The sequence below is a fragment of the Ochotona princeps genome, chromosome 5 (assembly GCF_030435755.1).
Source record: "Ochotona princeps isolate mOchPri1 chromosome 5, mOchPri1.hap1, whole genome shotgun sequence".
NCBI classification, from domain to species: domain Eukaryota; kingdom Metazoa; phylum Chordata; class Mammalia; order Lagomorpha; family Ochotonidae; genus Ochotona; species Ochotona princeps.
The window spans coordinates 28,738,612-28,758,182 of record NC_080836.1 but is presented as its reverse complement, the minus strand read 5'-3'; the positions used below and the strand labels follow the sequence as shown (position 1 = coordinate 28,758,182).

Sequence of the window (19,571 nt, the reverse complement as noted above, 5' to 3'; positions counted from 1 at the left end):
ATGTACTTGGATAAACAGTGACGATCGTCATGTTATAAACTCTGCGTTGGATTACTGGGTTTCAGGCTGAATCATCTAAGACAGGGAGAGAAGCTACCTGCCCCTGCTGTGCTGACTTTCCCTGGTCAAGGTTAGAAGGGTCAAGAGACATTGTCTACCTGAAGACAGGAATGAGGCACCAAGGAAGTAAATGATTCACTATTGTCTCCTTACCTAGGCTGGAAGGGACAAGAACACTTCAGATTTCTACAAAATCCCATTCTTGAGCCAAGGCCAATGGTTACACTGTCTTTAGGACTCTAAAAATTGCTAGTCAAATGAACACAGAAGTCCAATGCTTTGTATGTAATGTCAAGTGTTTTTCTTATCCAATTCTGATCATCTTCTGGACCTATCACATTGCTTCTGTTTTACCGGGAAAAGCACTAAGATTTTACCTTTTAAACTATTAAAGATGCATTCTATTTTTAATCGAAATTCTTCTGATGTATTTTTAGACGTGGTCAGAGCTTTGGCCACTTAACATGGAAACACATAAACACACGTGTATGCGTGCGCACACGCACACACACAAATAGGAGGCTTAGAATTTTTTGAAATTCAGCTGACCTGTGAATGCTTTACAAGACCTCAAATTCCTTCCCAGGTGGTTCTTGCTACGTGGCACTGTATCTCCTCTCTGGTGAAGAGGAAAAAATGAAATTCAAACAAGCTCCTGCATGAAGTGCTCTCCTCCTGGCAGCAGACCTTGCAATTTTCGAGTGATAATTAACCTTTACCAAAGAAGACTTCATACAACTCCAATACATTAATTTGCTGATGGTTCTTTGCCTGCTAGAGACATAGTCCCGAGTTCACTCCCCAGTCATAAACACAGGCACAATAGAATTTAATAGTATGCCTCCTGTAGCTAATGGTCCTGAAGGCCTTGAGAAAATTCCAGAGTTCCTAGACTATATCATACATTTCCCAGCATGCAGAAAAATCTAAGTATCCTTTCTCTTTCAGGAGGAAACAATGATAGAATTACCAGTCTGTTTTCTGTAGCCACTGATACTGGCTCCAACGTGATAAGCAGTTTTTACAATTTTCTAAGGTAAATATAAAATATAAACATAAGAAGATTAATGTATATTCCACTCACTATCTACCACTTGATTCTATAATGAGGACCAAAATGTTTTTCTCTGCTGAATGTTCTCATCACTAAACACAAGCTTCCTGTCACTGCAAGGACAGACGTCTGGTCTCCTATCTATATTTATAATACCTTAGAAGCCAACCTTCATGAAGATTCGCTTGGCCCTTTGGTTGGCTCATGCACCTTATCAGTCCCTTGGCTTGAATCACCACCACTCAGGACACAGAATGTGTCACAAAGCCTTTGATTAATGCAACTTCCGGGTTATCAAGGATGATAAAACTATAAAACAAAGAAAAACATGATTTAACTCTTGGACTTTAGTCCACTCATCTGTGTAAGTCCTAAAAAAAACGGTTCTTTGTAGGTGTGCATTTGAGAAATTCGTTGAGTGATATGTGCTTGCATAGCTCACGCCAGAGTAACAAAAGAAGAACCTAAAAAGAAAAACTTCATCTAGTAAAAACTAAAAATATGAAATCTTTGATGAATCAGACTTTTTGTGATAAGAGGGACAATTCAGTGTTCCTTATCTGTGAATCCTTTTCTTTTTGCCTAATGGGAATTATAATCACATGACATCATTTTTCCCTATCAATTGCCAAACGCCTCTGTTCTCTAAGATTTTTCCCATCCTATACACATTCTGCTAATTCCCAGGAATTGGTACTATTTCACTTCACTTTAGTAATATGTTGACTATTCTCACAATTACATCAACCTATTAATCTCCCCATAGATTTTTCTGATGTGACAGACTCAGCTGTGATTAATTTTTATAGTTCTTTTATTTTACAGTCACTCTAGTCTTCACTTTTAAAAGATTTATTTTATTTTCATTGCAAAGTCAGATATACAGAGAGGAGGAGATACAGAGAAGATCTTCCATTCAATGATTCACTCCCCAAGCAGCTGTAACAGCTGGAGCTGAGCCAATCCAAAGCCAGGAGCCAGGAGCTTCTTCCAGGTCTCCCACACGGGTGCAGGGTCCCAAGGCTTTGGGCTGTCCTCAACTGATTTCCCAAGCCACAAGCAGGGAGCTGGATGGGAAGAGGGGCTGCCAGTATTAGAACCAGCATCCATAGGGAATCCCAGTGCATTCAAGGTGAGGACTTTGGCCGCTAGGCTACACGCCGGGCCCTAGTCTTCACTTTTAATATAATGACAAATGAATTGAAATTTAGATGTTTAGACTATTTTCAAGCAAAAACAGTGTGATAATCTCATCTACAAGTTCAGCTTCTCCAAATGCTTGCAACAACCAGTGCTTGGCCAGGTCAAAGTCAGGAGTCAGGATCTCAAGTCACATGAGTACCAAGACCCCCAGCACGGGTCACTCCTGTCGCCTCCCAGGGCGTATATTAGCTGGAAACTGGAATCAGATTTAGAGCTGGGTCTTGAAACAGGATGTATCCATATCCTGAGAGGCTTGTACGCCACTGCTCAAATGCTCACCTCAGGTAGAAATGTGAACATTTCATTCCTCTTTCAGTTTGCTTCTGTGATAGTAACCACATCTTGACTTGGTTTCTTAAATTCCATTTGTCTGGTTATAGACTTTACCAATTCCTATCACATACCCCTTTTTCTAGCTGATATGATTTGTTGAATTTTTTTCATAGTGTTTTTGACTCACAAGTCACATAGAATTTCCACAGACCCCTTCAGGATCTCCAGTTATAAATGACCTGCAACAATTCTCCCACCAAATAGAATCAATTCATATTTGAAAGTAGTAAAAAGGAAATTAATGAAAACCAAGTACTAATACACCATCTCCTTGAGACCTACAAACAAAAGGAGCCACATTCTCCATGACTGATCCTAACAGGAGGAAGTCACTATGTTAAACACTTTCCTGTTATGGCTCCTTATTAAATGTTTCCCTGAATTTTCTTCACTTATTTTACATTCACAAGGAGTCTAAAGAATTAAAATCTTGCATTTTGATTGCTTCTTTTTTTGCATTTAGGAAAAGATTACAGAGTAGATATTGTTTGACATTGCATTTCTGTTAACCATGTCCTCCACCGAAGCATAGTTGTACACATTGTTTCAGAGCTAACATAATGGGAAATATTTTCAAAGAAGGCTGTGTTTCAAGCCAGATGGTTTATCTGCTGAAACAATTCTCCCAGTAGAGAAATAGTGGCTGCACAGTTGCAGTAGTGTTCATAAGCCTAGTGCAGTAGATTCATTTGGCACCCACATTTTGGAGTCAAACAAAAGTGTGGTCTGTGTGAGACTCAGACTCAGACGTTCATAAGTGAAAAAGAGATTTCTGTGACTGCACATTGTGCCTTATTGCAAGGGCCGCACTCTGTTTATATCAGAGCCACAGTATGTAAATGTAATATAATTTTAAACTACATATTAATGTTTCACAAACACTGTACAAGGGACAATACTAGCATAACTGTTTCACAGCTTATCACAGTCCAGTCCAAAAGAGATTTCAGTTATCATCACTTGTGTTGAAAGTACACATATTACCAAAATTCAGACTCTCTGTGAATGACTATCAAAATTTAAGGCAAAAAAATGAAGTGAGAACTTTATCTTATCCTGGGCTTTTGACAAAGGTTAACAGGAGTTCTATTACTGCTTCTACACACTACCCCTCCCACCTTCACAAAAAGTTGATGTAAATTATTTCTTATACTCTCTCCATCTTCCTGGAGACATTAATCAAGTCCTTGATGACTCCCAGAGTCGGTCTCTCTCCCCAACACTTATCTTCAGAGGCAGAGGATGCAAACTGGGAATCTCACCTTCACGTGTCATAGGAGCTGCCACTTCCTCTTACGCTAGAACTGGCCATATCTGAACAATAAAACAGAAGAGCTAGATGATTCCAGCAGGGGGTTACCATGCTTTGAAATGCCTCAAGCATGCACAGGGATGGGAAAATCCCTGAGATTCCAGAGATTATATATATTTTTTAAAAAACGCACATGGGAGGTTCTAAATAAAGAAATTCTGGGGTATGTTGGGGAAGTTGGCACCAGCCTTGAAGATCTTTTCCTCAGAGACTATTTTTGCTTGAGTTAGAGAGCAAGTGAGTGAGCAAGTGCGAGAATGTACTTGCACGAATGTGCCCTTCTGTGCTGAAAGAACTCGGAACACTCACTACTTTTTTCATGAATAGCCTTTTTAAAAAAATATATTGTTTTCTCTGTATCCTCAATATATCTCATCCCTCCTTGATTTTATTTAAATAAACTATGCCCCTGAGTTCAAAACTTCAAAATGAAAAGAGTTTTCTTAACACAACAGTCAAAACAAATTTAAAAAGTATGAAGCCACGAGGTAAATGAATACTTTCTTCACGCAGAAATACACAAACATAAGCATCCCTTTAAGAACTGTAAGACAAATGCTAGAAACTTCTCGTCCTTAATTAAGAGATGAACTGGAAACCCCTAAACAAGTCACATATTTGCTTTCAGAGCCATCAAGTATGAAAAATCCAAATCAGAATATTTCAGTGCAAATTAATGTGTATATTAAATCCAAACAAATGTTAAAGAGACACATGCCAAGATGGAATTTTTACATGACTGTTTCCAAAACAGTACCTGTGAGAAAATAAAAATATATAAACACCTGCTAATTATCTGCATCATTTGGAGGCCACCCAAGATACTTCATAATTTTAACCTAAGTTTTGTATATGCTACATCTTGGTCTTATTGAGTGAACTTTTTTAAAGGATTTATTTTATTTATTTGAAAGAAGACTCACAGAGAGGGAGAGAGAGAGAGAAGGAGAATCATCCATCCTCTAGCCCAGTTCCCAAATGGCTGCAATGGCTAAGGTTGGTCAAGTCAAAACCAGGAGGCAGAAACTTCATCCAGGCTCCTAGGCAGGTACAGAGGCCAAACACTCGGTCCACCCTTTTCTGGTCCAACAGTGAGCAGGATCACAAGTGAAGCAATCAGGACTCGAACTAGTGTCCAGATGGGATGCTGGCATTGCAGGCACAGCCTAACCCGTTGTGCCATATTACCAGCTCCTCGAGTGAAGAGTTGTTAATATGACACTGAGTAAGGCATTAGGTGTGCTCAAACTGGAAGCGTGGAGTTTTTTTAATCACAGCTTTGGGGGAGTTCTCTCTCACACTCCATCTCTCTGCTTGTCTCTCACTTTTGCCTTTCTTTATTTTTTTAAAGATTTATTTTACTTTATTGGAAAGTCAGATATACAGAGGAGAAGAAACAGAAAAGAAGATCTTGCATCCAGTAATTCACTCCTCAAGTGGGTGCAACGGCTGGAGCAAAGCCAATTTGAAGCCAGGAACCTGGAGCTGCCTCCAGGTCTCACACGCAGATGCAGGTTCACAAAGCTTTGGGCCGTCCTCGACTGCTTTCCCAGGCCACAAGCAGGGAGCTGGATGGGAAGTGGGGCCACCAGGATTTGAACTCATGCCCACATGGGATCCTGGCGCATGTAAGATGAGGATTGTAGCAACTAGGCTATGGTGCCAGGCTGTCACTTTTGCATTTCTTTGTTTGTTAACATTTTATGAGTATTTTCATTCTTCAGCAACAGCTTATAGAACAGAGTGATACAAGGTATTCAGATCCCATTGCACTGATAACAAGACTTTTATAAATATCTGCTGAAGCATTTTATATTTTAAAACAAAGCAGAATTCTGTTGGATTCTATGCTTCATATGCTAGGAGTAATTGACACCACACTTCTTTAAACATCACCATATCCTGAATACCAGGAACACTGCCCAATGCTTCAGCACCTGACCTGGATCATTTCCTCCTTGCCTCTTGCCCCTTTGTGTCACTTTTGGTGACTTCACCAAGCAGAAACCCACAGGTGTAGTTTCCCTACTTTGTTGGTAGATAGTGTCATCAAAATTATATGCAAATGAAATCCAAGAAAGGAAATACAGAATCTCCGAAGGACAACTTGAATCCAGTGCAATAACAAAAATAAACTGAATATATCCTAGAAGCAAGCAAATTTACTTACGAGGCCATGGTTAAATTAGTTCAACTCTATCTTTACCAAGTCTTTTCTAATAGTTCTCTTGATAAAATACTAAGTAAAATTAAGATTGTAAACATAGGGTCTGGCGACATAGCTTAGTGACCAAAGTCCTAACTTTGCACGTGCCAGGATCCCATATGCCACTGATTCATGTCCCAGTGTTCCCACTTCCCATCCAGCTCCCTGCCTGTGGTCTGGGAAAGCAGTTGAGGACAGCCCAAGGCCTTGGGACACTGCACCCGTGTGGGAGACCTGGAAGAAGCTCCTGGCTCCTGGCTTTGGATTGGCTCAGCTCCAGCTGTTACAGCTACTTGGGGAGTGAATCATTGGATGGAAGATCTTCCTCTCTGTATCTCCTCCTCTCTGTATATCTGGCTTTCCAATAAAAATAAAATTAATCTTTAAAAAGTTTGTAAACATCATAAACAGACAAAAAAACTGGTGATTTGTTAAATAAAAAATTATTGTCATAATATTTCTAAGGCACTAACTGTCACTTTTTTATGATTTTTTGATTTTCATTGAAAAATCAGATATACAGAAAGGAGAAGAGACAGAGAGAATGATCTTCCATCCACTGATTCACTCCCCAAGTGGCCACAATGGCCAGAGTCGAGTCAATCTGAAGCCAGGAGGCAGGAACCTCTTCTGGGTTTCCCATATTGATGCAGGGTCCCAAGGCTTTGGACTATCCTGGACTGATTTCCCAGACCACAAGCAGGGAGCTGGATGGGAGGCAGGACTACCAGGACACAAATCCCCGCCCATATGAGATCCTATTGTTTGAAAGGTGAAGATTTTAGCCACTAGGCTACCGCTCCAGGCCCTGTCACATTTTTTGATGGATAAGCCCAAAACTTTGGGGATATTGTGAAGCTTTGAAAATAATCAAGGCATCATGACACAAATGAAAACAAGGGAATTCATCTTGACTTGTTTCCATTACAAGAGAAAGAAAGGACCATTGTAAACTTTTTGTTCTCTTCATCTTACCCTTTTAATTCCAGCTGTTCTCAAAAAAAAAAAAATGACTACATAGTAATTGTTGATACAAGGATAATGGTTGCATGATCTCTCATTTCAATATATTTTTTCTTTCAAATTTTTGATTCAGTGTACCACAACGCTGCAAGTGAACTTCCAAGCAAAATAAGACAGAAATGAAGAGAAAGGCACCAATTCTTCAATGTTGAGGTGGCTTTTAAAGTGCACAGCTCATGGGCTTCTATGAGTGGGCTTCAAGTGCTTCCCACCAAATAAAACGCAAAGTTACCCACTTTCTTGCTTATGACATTTGTATGGTACCCTTCCTAAATCATTATTCTAGGACCAGCCTGATTTCCATCAGGGATGTGGCCAGCCTTACCAGATTGTGGGGACCATTCTGGTCAAGATCTTTAGATTCAGGTTTATCTCTGCAACTGTCCTAATGCAAAAATACAGCTGCAGAGAGGTCAGCCGTGCTTCTCCAGGTGGGCCAAAGTTTCCAGGTGACTTTTGTGTGTTATCATCGCCTGGCCTCAAAATAAAAATGAATTGACAATCCCTTACCTTCACCAAGTCAGTGCCAATTTTGAAACAAAATATCTGATGGTGATTTATTGCCAACGCAAACTGTCAGACTGGCAGCCCCGTGTACCTACAAAGCAGACAAATCAGGGAAAGCTAGATCCATTTTGCCAGTTTCCCCAAGTATGTCCTAGAAGCCATTCCAAATGTCATGCTTGTTCTGCTACAAGTTTCTTATTTCTGTGCATTGGAAAACCAAACATCTTAATGATCTTCAAATGCACATCCTTGCACTGGGGACTTCCTGGGAGGCTGTCCAAGCTCATTTTCTCTAGATCACACATTTTTCACTTCAGGTAAGAACAGATAGCAATTAAACACCTCACTTGAATAAGAAACAACGATGCAGAGCCATAAGAATTCTTTCTGCAACTAACCTCATCTTAGGGGCAGGTTTCCTACTACTACCCCAGAGAGCAAACACCTGCCTTGGGGACTCTCAAGGGATTTCTGTTCCAATTCCTCACCAATTTATAAATAACCTCTCAGCTAGGGTTTAATTTTGAAAAGGCTAATTTGGGTCATGTTTAGCTGCATTCATTATGAAGCTGATCTATCCCCATTGAAATCAAGTGCATATGATTCTTACATTGTTCTGATCAAAAGCACTTATTTCTGTCCAAGAGTAGTGTGATGTAGACTACTACACATATATTGTGGTTAAAAAGAAAAATCCCAAAATCATCAATTCTTGTTTCTCTAAGATAGCTGGCAGGCTGGGAGAACAAATGAAGCCTCTTCCCCTCTTACTAAACCTGCCCAAAGTGACCTGTTATCAAGTCAATGAGCAGAAATCCTTCACATCTCATCTCTGTGGTTCTTTGTCACTCATACATAAACCTCAGAGCTGCCTATAGTTCATCAACCATCTTCTTCATGTATTATTTAAAAAACTGCTTAGAGCATGTCTAATTACAAACATTTATTATAGAATTCAACCTCAGAAATGAATGAAAACATGCTAAATTATTTGCTACCTAAAGTTTTAATGAGAGCATAATACCTCTAGCCCATATGCTTCAGGAACGTTATCCTTAATTATGTAACACGGGTATTTTACTGATATCTGTTAACTGCTCAAGCAGCTGTGGTTTTCTGCTTTTTTGCACAGCTCAGGAGGAGCAGCGAGTTCAATTTCCCCTTTTTGGGGGGTTGCAAAATCCATGCCCCAAACAGGTGTGTGCAATCATGAACCACAGTGATGAACCCAAACTGCTGCCTTTCTAAAAATTCTGCCAGCCGGTGACACATGCTGGTCAAGGTTGCACAACTTTGTTTTCCACCGGTTATTTTGATGATTCATTCCCACACAGGGAGGTGAAGTTCAGCCATTGTTACTTTGCTCCAGTTTCTGATAATTAAAGGAATCACTTCCTCATTTTGATGACTTCTCTCTCCCTCTTTTGCTCTCAATCTCATTCATTCCATCCTTCTTTTCTTAAAGTAAATTCTGATTTGGGGAAGGTGTCACCTGAAGTGACTGTGGGCAAGAATTAGAATAAGTGAACACACGCACCCCAGAACTCTTAATGTGTTAGTTCCTAGCAGTGAATCTGCCTGGATGCCATAGAACTACAAAGTAACTATCCATTAAAAATGTAAGATCTCAAACCAATGAACAAGTGGCAGCCCCTGCCAAGTTATGACTTTAGAAAACTGCATGTTGACTCTACTGATTGCTCAAGGAATATTTGTGGACTTGCCATGAAAACCTGCCTCATATTATTGTAAATGTCACATGTGGCAAGTTGTTCTCTTTACAGAGAGGATTTGATTTTAGTAAGCTTCCAAAGTTTTCTGGAGCCAAGGCAGCCAATAAATTGATCAAATCTTCTTTCAAATAAAAAAAAAAGTGTTTTAAATGTGAAGGTTGGCTCTGTGAGGAATAAAAATCCTCTCATCCCCCACCCTCCCAAAAAACCCTTCAAATCAGGACACACAAGAACACTTTGGACACTGACAGATAGCAATGGATTACATGTAGTCTACATGACTGCCCTTGAGAGATAATATTGCTTTGTAAACTTGAGGTGTACTATAAACGAAACCAAGTTGCAATTGACTCTGGACTGCTTAAGCAATAAATTCATTATAAAATTTTTCACATATTATTTCAAAGTATTTTACATGTATTTGGAAGTATGTATCCAGTCTCTTCTATTCAATAAACACTTGTTAAAACACTGACTTAGATAATGCATAAGAATCCTTGGCTGAGAACAGAATTTGCCCTTCTGTAGCACCTACGTCGTTTGACAGCACTGTTATATAATAATGTCAGCTATCATAAAAGTCCAATTTTTGTGCATCAGAAACTTTGCTTAAAGGTTTTTGTGTATTTAACCATCATACTTTCATACTTTTGTAAGACTTACATTATTTTTCACAGTTAACAGGTGAGAAAGTGATGCTCCAGTAGTAACAGTTTGATATTTGGATTTTTACCTTCTGTGACTTACAACTTCTCCATAAGCACCACTACAGGTATGAAGGAAATCGAAACCTTTAAAATAACATGAAATAGAATATTTTTGTTTCTATTTAGAAGCCATTAATTAGAAAAGCAGTTTCTAGGGAGTAACCTTATAATATGTCTTTGATTGTCATTTATTAGAGGAAAAATAAATCGAGTTGCTCCATTTTCTAATTTATAATACACCTCAAGTTCATAGCAGTACACATTTTTAAATAACTGATTTCTTAATATCACTATTTTTTACACTCTGCAGTGCTCAAGGAAAATTCTTTGCTACAAGTGCAAAATCATTTCATTTGCAGTAATAACAAATTAGGTGACTCCAGCCAAGATAGGCACACTGAGTGGGTGGTATAACAGAAGTCATAGGTTAGCTCCAGATGGCAAGGTGGTGGGAGGAGAATTTGATAGCAAGAACATCAAGCCACTACTTCTATAATTCCTGGTAGCTACAGGGGTGTGGGCTCTGTAAGGGTGGTGAGGCACTGAAGCAAAGTCACACTTCCCCAAACACAACCTAGTAGGTTGAAATCCCTAACCTGCCCCCACGCGAAGTTAATGCTTCGTCCTCACAAAACCACCACCCAAACAGACTCCATGTACTAGCAAAATCAAAAGCAATTATTGTTACACAAATAATATTAAAACACCACTTCAGGAATTTACCTGTTGCCATGTTTTCCCTTCTTTTCTCTACCTTCTAGTTAATTTTTCAGAAATCAAAAGACACAAAGAGAAAATAAGTCTAAGATGTAACAATCATAGGCTTGGGGGGAAAAAAAGCATACAAGCCGTCCTTTATGATTTCAATGCAATCAATACAACTAAATTAAAAATAGAAAGATGATTTGTTTCTTTCAAATGATATCTTGCTACAAAACATGGGCATGCTGCGCCATGCTTGATCTCTCCTCTACAAGAGAAACAGAGGAAGAAATTGGTTTCAAAAATTCCATAACGTTGTAAATTGTTGCTGATGTTATGTCGGGGCTTTTAATTGATGGGGATGAGACTCTGCCAGCTCTACCTTCAGACCAGAGATGGTCTCCCCAACAAGCCGTTGAATTTGTCTGGACAATAAGATGCTGGACTCTATGCTTGGTATATGCTTGCAATGAAAGAATCTCAACTGATCTTGAACTGTGGTAATGCGACAAGGCGGAGGAATCCACCATGGGGGGAGGGTTTGGGGAGGGGTAGGGGGAATCCCAGTACCTATAAAACTGTGTCACATAATGCAATGCAATTAATAAAAAAGAGCAAATTAAAAAATATATTATGAATACAAAGAGAACAGGATTTGTGTGTTTCACAGGTAAAATTCTAAGCTAATCACATTTTCCATCCCTATTTCCCTCGCTCAATCCTCTTCCATCCTTCCTTTCTCATTTTCTTTAATTTTAACAAAAACATAACTTCAGTCAACCCTCTAGTCAAAGACTTAATCCACCACTCACCAATAATGTTCAACAGGTAACAACCAGAAAGAACACAGCTCCGCAGGAGTATATACAAGCACTGAAAACAACTATCAAGTCACAAGCTCTCTGTTTCATGCTTGTACTATTTGTACTCAACATTACAGAAAACATGTGGCATTTGTCCATATGAATGATGTTGCTCATAGAACTCTTTCAAAAGAAAAGCAATAAAGGTACAACACACACAGGTGTCCAACTCATTGCCAACAGTGGAAGCTCTCCTTGATTTGTTCACTGCTGAAATCTTGTAAGCCATGCTCCTTCACAAGCACCTGGTTACAAAGATTGAAAGGGCCTCCATCAATTTAGAACTGCACCTCTCTTGAAAAAAAACTTTGCTTTGTCACGATACTTAGAGAAGAAGTTAGATAACTGTGTTTAGGAGAATTACAAACAAGGAACAGAAACTTTGAACTTTTTTTTAAATCTTAGGTTGGAATCCCATGACCCAAGATTTTGCAAGTCCTGAAGAAAATTCAGTTCAGGCAACAGAGTCTTATGATACAATACTCTGCAATTTTAGTAGCTAACCTCCTGATTCATGAAGGAAAATAAAGATACAAATAAAGTAGAATCCCAGAATTATGTCACGAAGGAGCCAAGCTAATCTTGCAATTCTTCATCCCCTATTCTTTAAACTCATAGTTTGGGACCACCCTCCTACAATAACATTTTTCATCACTAATTAAAGCATATAGCCCCTCTGGGATAAGAAAAACTTCAGTGAGAGAACCAAATCATACTTCCTTTTAATCCCAATTCCTGGCACAGAATTTGACTGAGATGAGCAACTTAGAAAGTGTTTGTTAAATAGGTAGAAATAAAAAAAATTAAAAATAGAAGGTAAGAGAAGATACATAGTTGTTTATAAAATATAATGCACTCTGTAATTCAGCAATAAATACTATGTACTAGGCAAAGTTGTTTATCTCTTCCACAGAACTACATATCCAGGTATTTTTCTTCCCCTCTCTATTCTCATCTTGCTTCCACCAAAATCACCCATTTATGAGCAGATTGCCAGAGTAAGAAATTTATGTGTCAGAACTGAGCAAGGGATGGGGCAGTGAGTCTCCGCAAAGCTCATATGCCTACCCTTAAAACCCTGCAGCTATAACTATGGTTCCTATTAACAAACTCTCCCCAACATTAAAGAAATATTTCTACTGCCTTCCCATCACAGTTAAGAATGGGTTCATCCTGTGTTATTCTTGCCAAAAGTCTTAGTATATAATTAATGTTCCTCTTCCCATTCAACTTCTTATCTAATCAATTGGAGAATCAAATCACAATGTGCTGGGAATCCATCCACTTCTTACCACCTCCATTGCTACCAAGTGAGCCTGAGTCACCATTGCCTCTTGTGCTGAAATAATTGTAACAGCTATCATATCCTTCTAAGTCCATTTTTAATGTGATTTCTTCAGTCCCAAGCCATGTTATGTGTTCTACCTCCCACTGTTAACCATGAATAGCTTTTGGTATTACTCAGAGAAAAATCCTAATGTCTGTTCCATGGTCTACAATGTCCTACACTATCTATCACGACCCCACTGCTCATACTCACTACATTCGTCTGCATTATGCTTGCGCCCCCAGTTCTTGGCTACAGGCACCATGTCATGGTACTACTCCAGAACTTTGTCCTGTAGTTGCATAAAACATGTTCCCCTGCCTAGAATCACCTCCCAGGTGGCCAGATGGCATGCCTGGAAAGACCAGACTTCTATTCTAAATCATTTTCTTTTCACTAAGTCCTTCACTTGCCATCCTACCTAAGCTGTCACTATCCTTCCCTGATGTAATATTGCTTGTCAACTGACATTTTTCTTTGTTAGCAACCACTACTCTCCAACAACTAAAAAAAATGTATCTTGTGCCCAGGTTATTGTTTGCAACTTCCACAAAAAATGTAAGCTTTACCATACGAGGCAGTGAATTTACTATTTACTTATTTATTTTTGGAAAGGCAGATCAGATTTACAGAGAGAGGGAAAGACAGAGAGATCACTCCCTGGATCACTCCCTAAGCAGAAACCACTACAGCCAGGAGCTTCTTCTGGGTCTTCCACATAGGTGCAGGATCCCAAGGTTTTGGCCTATCCTCTACGGCTTTCCCAGGCTATACGCAGGGAGCTGAATGGGTAGTGGAGCAGCCAGGGTACCTACCAGCACCCATACAGACCCTGGCACATGCAAGGCAAGGATTTAATTACTGAGCCATCACTCTGGGACTGGGATTTTACCTTTTTTTAAATTGCCCTATCGAACCCAGCACAGCAGCCTAGCGGTTAAAGTCCTCACCTTGCACCCCCCAGTGGGGGTAGGGCCAGGTATGGTCGCAACACAAACCAATACACATCACAGCTGGAATAGGGTGCACGCTGGGCTGGGCTAGACTGTCACCCTCACCAGCTGGAATTGGGTTTGGGGTGGGCAGGACCAGACAACAGCACCCATTAGAAAAAGGGGGAGGTGATGCGGGCCATACCAGACTGGGACGCAGCGCTAGTAGGAACCAGGGAGGGAGGGAGTAAAGCTGGTAGGGAGAATGTGGAGGGCCCCCCTGCTGGAACACCTCGTCCACTGGAGAGCATGAGTTGGGATGGGGACAGACCAGACCGGGCAGAGCTACAACACCTGTGAGCCTCATGTGAGCCAGATCAGGGAAGAGCCAGGCTTAGCTGACTGTCGCTATTGGTGCAAACATAAAGCAGAATGGGTGAGGGTTGGTTGGGCATTGCCGCAGCATCAGATAGCAAATGCTGGCACTGGTGGCTCAATCTGTCAAGTTAAACTACAGAACCATCCGGAGAGTGCATGATCCGGGAGTGGAAGTGGCCTAAGACGGAAATAGTGGGCACCTCCCTCTTGGGTTTCCACTCCCATTGGAGAGCATGAAAACTAGGACTGGGGCAGGGGTGAGTGGACAGAATGGCACCCACCAGCATGGGTGTGGACCGGACAGTAGAGCTGGTTGGATTGAACTAGGCTTCAATGCTTATTGATATGTATGAGAGCTGAATGGGATGTAGGACAGGCTGGACTAGTCTGCTGTACATACTGGCAAGCATGGGAACTAGGGAAGGGGGGCGGATCTGGTGGGGGTTATTGTGGGTCGCTCTGACTAGGTTGCAGCTCCCACTGGTTTATGTGAGGGCCGAGTGTGTGCTGGGCAGAATCAGGCTGGACTGCAACACCCATTGGTTTCAATGGAAGACAGTGCTGGAAACAGAGCTGACCCAGCAATTGCAACCACCAGCTGATTAGGGTGATGGACTGTGCCGGGCCCTCTACTTGCAAGTACATACCAGAATCTGGTCTGGGATCATCTCAGGCAAAGTTTCTCTGGGGATCTCCCCAATCGAACTGCCAGTCTCAGAACCGCAACCATGAAGAAAAGTGCAAGTTCCATGGTCTGACCATGGAGTGCAAACGCCAGAGCCGAGCCTCCTGAGAGGCTCAGACAGAACAGTGGACAGCATAATCAGGTGCACATGGAGGATATGGCAGTCTATCGAAACCTGCAGACGACACCTGGCACCACAACAGAGGACAGAACCAATCAATCAACTACCCCAGCCATATGTTGGCAGTGAAAAACTAGATAAATGGAGACTCTACGGTGGGCTATGTCAGTCACTGGATTCTGCAGCGACTTCATCGTGCTTGGAATGGCGAAAGTGGCGGCAATTCATAACTGCTGAATTATCACAACCACTTGAGCAAGACTCTCAGAGCCTGCTCCACATTGGGGACCTGGGATAGGTGGGCGGCTGGTTAGGGCTTCTCCCTTCATTTCCCCCTTTACCCCAGATACAGAAAAAAGAGAATGTGGAAATAATAGTCTTACCCACTTTCCTGTAGCCCTTGAATTTTGTGCCATAATTAACCATGTAAAGATTGTCAAAAATAAAGGAAAAAATTAAACGGTGAAAAACTAAATAAATAAAATTGCCCTATCGGGCCCAGCGCAGCAGCCTAGTGGTTAAAGTCCTCACCTTGCACTTGCCTGGATCCCATATGGTCACCAGTTCTAATCCCGGCAACCTCCTTTTCCATCTAGCTCCCTGCTTGTAGCATAGGAAAGCAGTAGAGGACAGCCCAAAGACTTGGGACTTTGCACCCACTTGAAAGACCTAGAAGAGGTTCAGGGCTCCTGGCTTCAGACTGCCTCAGCTCTGGCTGTTGCAATCTCTTGGGGAGTGTATCAGTGGATGCAAGATCTTCCTCTGTCTCTTCTCTCTGTATATCTGACTTCCCAATAAAAAATAAGATAAGTCTTTAAAAAAATTACCGTTGAGGGCCCAACACAGTGGCCTAGCAGCTAAAGTCCTCGCCTTGAACGCGCCGGGATCATATATGGGCATCGGTTCTAATCCCGGCAGCTCCGCTTCCCATTCAGCTCCCTGCTTGTGGCCTGGGAAAGCAGTCGAGGATGGCCCAGGCTTTGGGACCTTGCACCCATGTGGGAGACCCGGAAGAGGTTCCAGGTTCCCAGCATCGGATTGGCACAGCACCAGCCGTTGTGCTCACTTGGGGAGTGAATCATCGGACGGAAGATCTTCCTCTCTGTTTCTCCTCTCTGTATATCTGACTTTGCAATAAAAATAAATAAATCTTTAAAAATATATATCGTATCCCCAGAACATAAAACAGTTTCTGGTGTGCACCATGTTGCCAGTAAATTCTTATGAATGACTGAATGAATGAAATGCCTTTAGGTATTGACATCATTCATTCATACTTTGCATTTGATCTCTTAATGGGGTGTCAAGACAATCAACTTTGGAAAGAACAGTTGTTAAACACTGATTTAGACATAGCCATTGTGAAACAGAATGTAACTTTGTCGTATGAAAGTATAGACCAGCTCACCTAAAAAGGAAGTGTATCAGAATTGTTGAACTTATAATAGGAAAGGGACTAAAAGATAAAATATTTAATAGTATTCCTACTAAAAAGTACTAGGGAGCAAAATTATCTTTGTTTTCAAAGAATAGACTCTGTAACCAAAAGAAACAGGAGAAAAGACTTTAAAATTCCATTAGAACAATCAACACTAAGTAGGTAGTTACATTTATTTAAAATTAATTTTATGAAAATAATACCATCATGAGCCCAGTGTGATGACTCAGTGTCTAAATCCTTAACTTGGAAGCACCAGGTTCCCATACAGGCTGTTCCACTGCACTTGCCATCAAAAAAATTATATATATTATATATATATATATATATATATACACACACACACATATATATATATATATATATATGGTATCAGGAGGGAATCTTATTATATATGTAGCAAAAAAATGAAAATCAGTAGTAAGAGTTGTGTGAAAGTCTGCTTGATGAAAATATCAAAATGTTGTAAAGAATGGCAGAGTAACTTAAATAATCAAGAAGACATTTCTTCAACAATTTTAACAATATTTAATAACTATAAATGTGCAGGATGACTCTTGGATGTGGAGATTCAACAAGGAATACAATGAGATTGCTGCTTTTGTGATGTCTCCAAGGCACTGAACGTTCGATCTGTCTAAAACCAGTCTCATAATATCCTTCCTATCTCCAAATGCAGACCTATCCATGTGGCCCCATATCTAAGCACAGCACCACCAAAATGGTAGACGGGTCAACAGCCTGGAATAATCTTTAGCACTACTCTTCCCCTCATTAAAATCTAAGCCATCAACAAGCACTACAGGTTTTCTTTCCTACGCATTTTGGATGTGCCTTTTGTCAATATCCATCACCAACACCCAAGCCTTAACCATCATCAGTCCCTCTGTACCCTGATTATAAGTTTCCAAACAATATCTTCCTTGCATTCAACCATATCTTTTTTTTAATTTATTATTATTGGAAAGCCGGATATACAGAGAGGAGGAGAGACAGGAAGATCTTCCATCCGATGATTCACTCCCCAAGTGAGCCTCAATGGGCCGGTGCGCACCAATCCGATGCCGGGAACCTGGAACCTCTTCCAGGTCTCCCATGTGGGTGCAGGGTCCCAAAGCTTTGGGCCGTCCTCAACTGCTTTCCCAGGCCACAAGCAGGGAGCTGGATGGGAAGTGGAGCTGCCAGGATTAGAACCAGCGCCCATATGGGATCCAGGGGCGTTCAAGGCGAGGACTTTAGCTGCTAGGCCACTGTGCCGGGCCCTCAACCATCTTTTAAAAGGATCAAGTTGATTCTTTCTGGAAGCTTTTTAACTGCTTCTCATTGTCTATGCTTTAATCAAACATCGTCCAGTTTCTCAGAGCAGAAATTCATTACTACTCAGTTTTTTACAGTAGCCTGTACTACTCGAGCAAGTGCCTTGACTCAGTTGATCTCTGCAGTAGGATAATTGTTTTGCATCTCTAACGTCACATTATAAGCTTGCAACATAAAGATATTATCTCTTTTTTGTTCTTCCTGTAATGCCATCATTTAGCATAGAATCTGGCAAACAGAAAATAATTGTTAAATTAGATTTAGTGGAGATTGTCCTTTGCCTTGATCCTGTTCTATAGAAGCCCTCTCCACACCACATGTATGCACACACTAAGGTTACATTTACCTTGTGGCTTTCATATCACAGGCCACAGCATACAGATAAACCTGATCTTCATCATGAACACCAGGAAATACTTCTTCCAGTTCTCTGTCCTTAATCCTCAAAGCAAAAAGTAACAGAAGGGTTGAAGATTGATGAAGTTGCTGATGACATTGGAAAGAATCTGCTCAAATAAATGACACATGCACAGTTAGGTAGAAGCAAAGATGCATTACTCATCAGGGCAAATCCTTCCTCTCAGACAGTAAGGATGCAAGAGGTTCTTACAAAATACGTATCATTTCCCAGAAGCGTCTAGCATTTTTCTTGCTTCTTTTCATGTTCTAATTCACAACTCAGGAAATATCATCTGACACAGTATTTCACACAAGAGTTTTTCACATGTCAGGAAAGCAAAGCTGATACCAATTCCAGGTTGATGAAGTTATAGGGAAGCAGGTACTTTTCACTATTACATAATGTTAAAATTTTGTTCTATCTGATACTTTTTCACAGTAAGAGAGCATTCATACAAAAAGAACAGATTCAATGTAGTTTGTAGATAAAAGCTACAACCGAATTTAACCTCATGTCCTGGATAGTCAATGCATCCTTCCCACCCTGATTCTGTTATTACTTGCTATGTGATTTGGAGCAAGTTTCTTAAATCTGTTATTCCTTGGTTTCTTCCAGTGAAATGATAAAGCCAATATTGTCTATTTTGTACATCCCCAGATTGTAAGTCTTTAAAAGGATACAGCCTCTAAAGGACCTAAGCACAGAGCCCAGTGCACGGTAATACTATTTGATTTCCACCATCTCCTCTTCATCATAATCATTGCTATTAAATGAAACCCTTCTGTGTATACAATTTTGTGCTTTTAAAAATGGGAAGCCAGAATCGGCATTTGGTCCTGCAGTTAAGCTGTTGGTTAAAATTCCTGTTTTCCATATCAGTGTGCCTGGGTTTGACTCCCAGTTCTGGTCTTTAGTTCCAGCCTCCAGACAATGCAGGTGCTGAGAGGCAGATAAGTACACGCATTCCTGCCACCCATGTCGAAGGTCAGGATTGAGATGCTGGTTACCAGAATGTAACCATGCCAGCCAGCCCCTGATTCTGAGGCATTTTGGAAGTGAACCAACAGATGGAATCTCTCTCTCCTTTTTGACCTTTGAAGACATTCATGTTCATCAGTTACAAACCATCAAGTGATTTCCCATTCTCCTTTTTGGCTAGTTAAATCCCTGTGCCTACTTCTGACCAATAAGCTGAGACTGAAGAAAGTAACATGCACAACTTCTGAGACAACGGTCTAGAATTTCATGTGATATTCCAGGCTCTGTTTTC

At 40.7% G+C, this 19,571-nt stretch overlaps 1 long non-coding RNA gene across 1 annotated transcript; it reads right to left on the bottom strand.

The window, feature by feature from the left end:
• Positions 1-591: 591 nt before the first annotated feature.
• On the bottom strand, positions 592-18,522 carry LOC131480366 (uncharacterized). The gene is made up of 3 exons (XR_009245439.1): positions 18,248-18,522; positions 1,271-1,423; positions 592-679 (listed from the first exon to the last, which is right to left on the bottom strand). It is a non-coding gene; the product is annotated as an uncharacterized LOC131480366 (long non-coding RNA).
• Between the last annotated feature and the right edge of the window lie 1,049 nt (positions 18,523-19,571).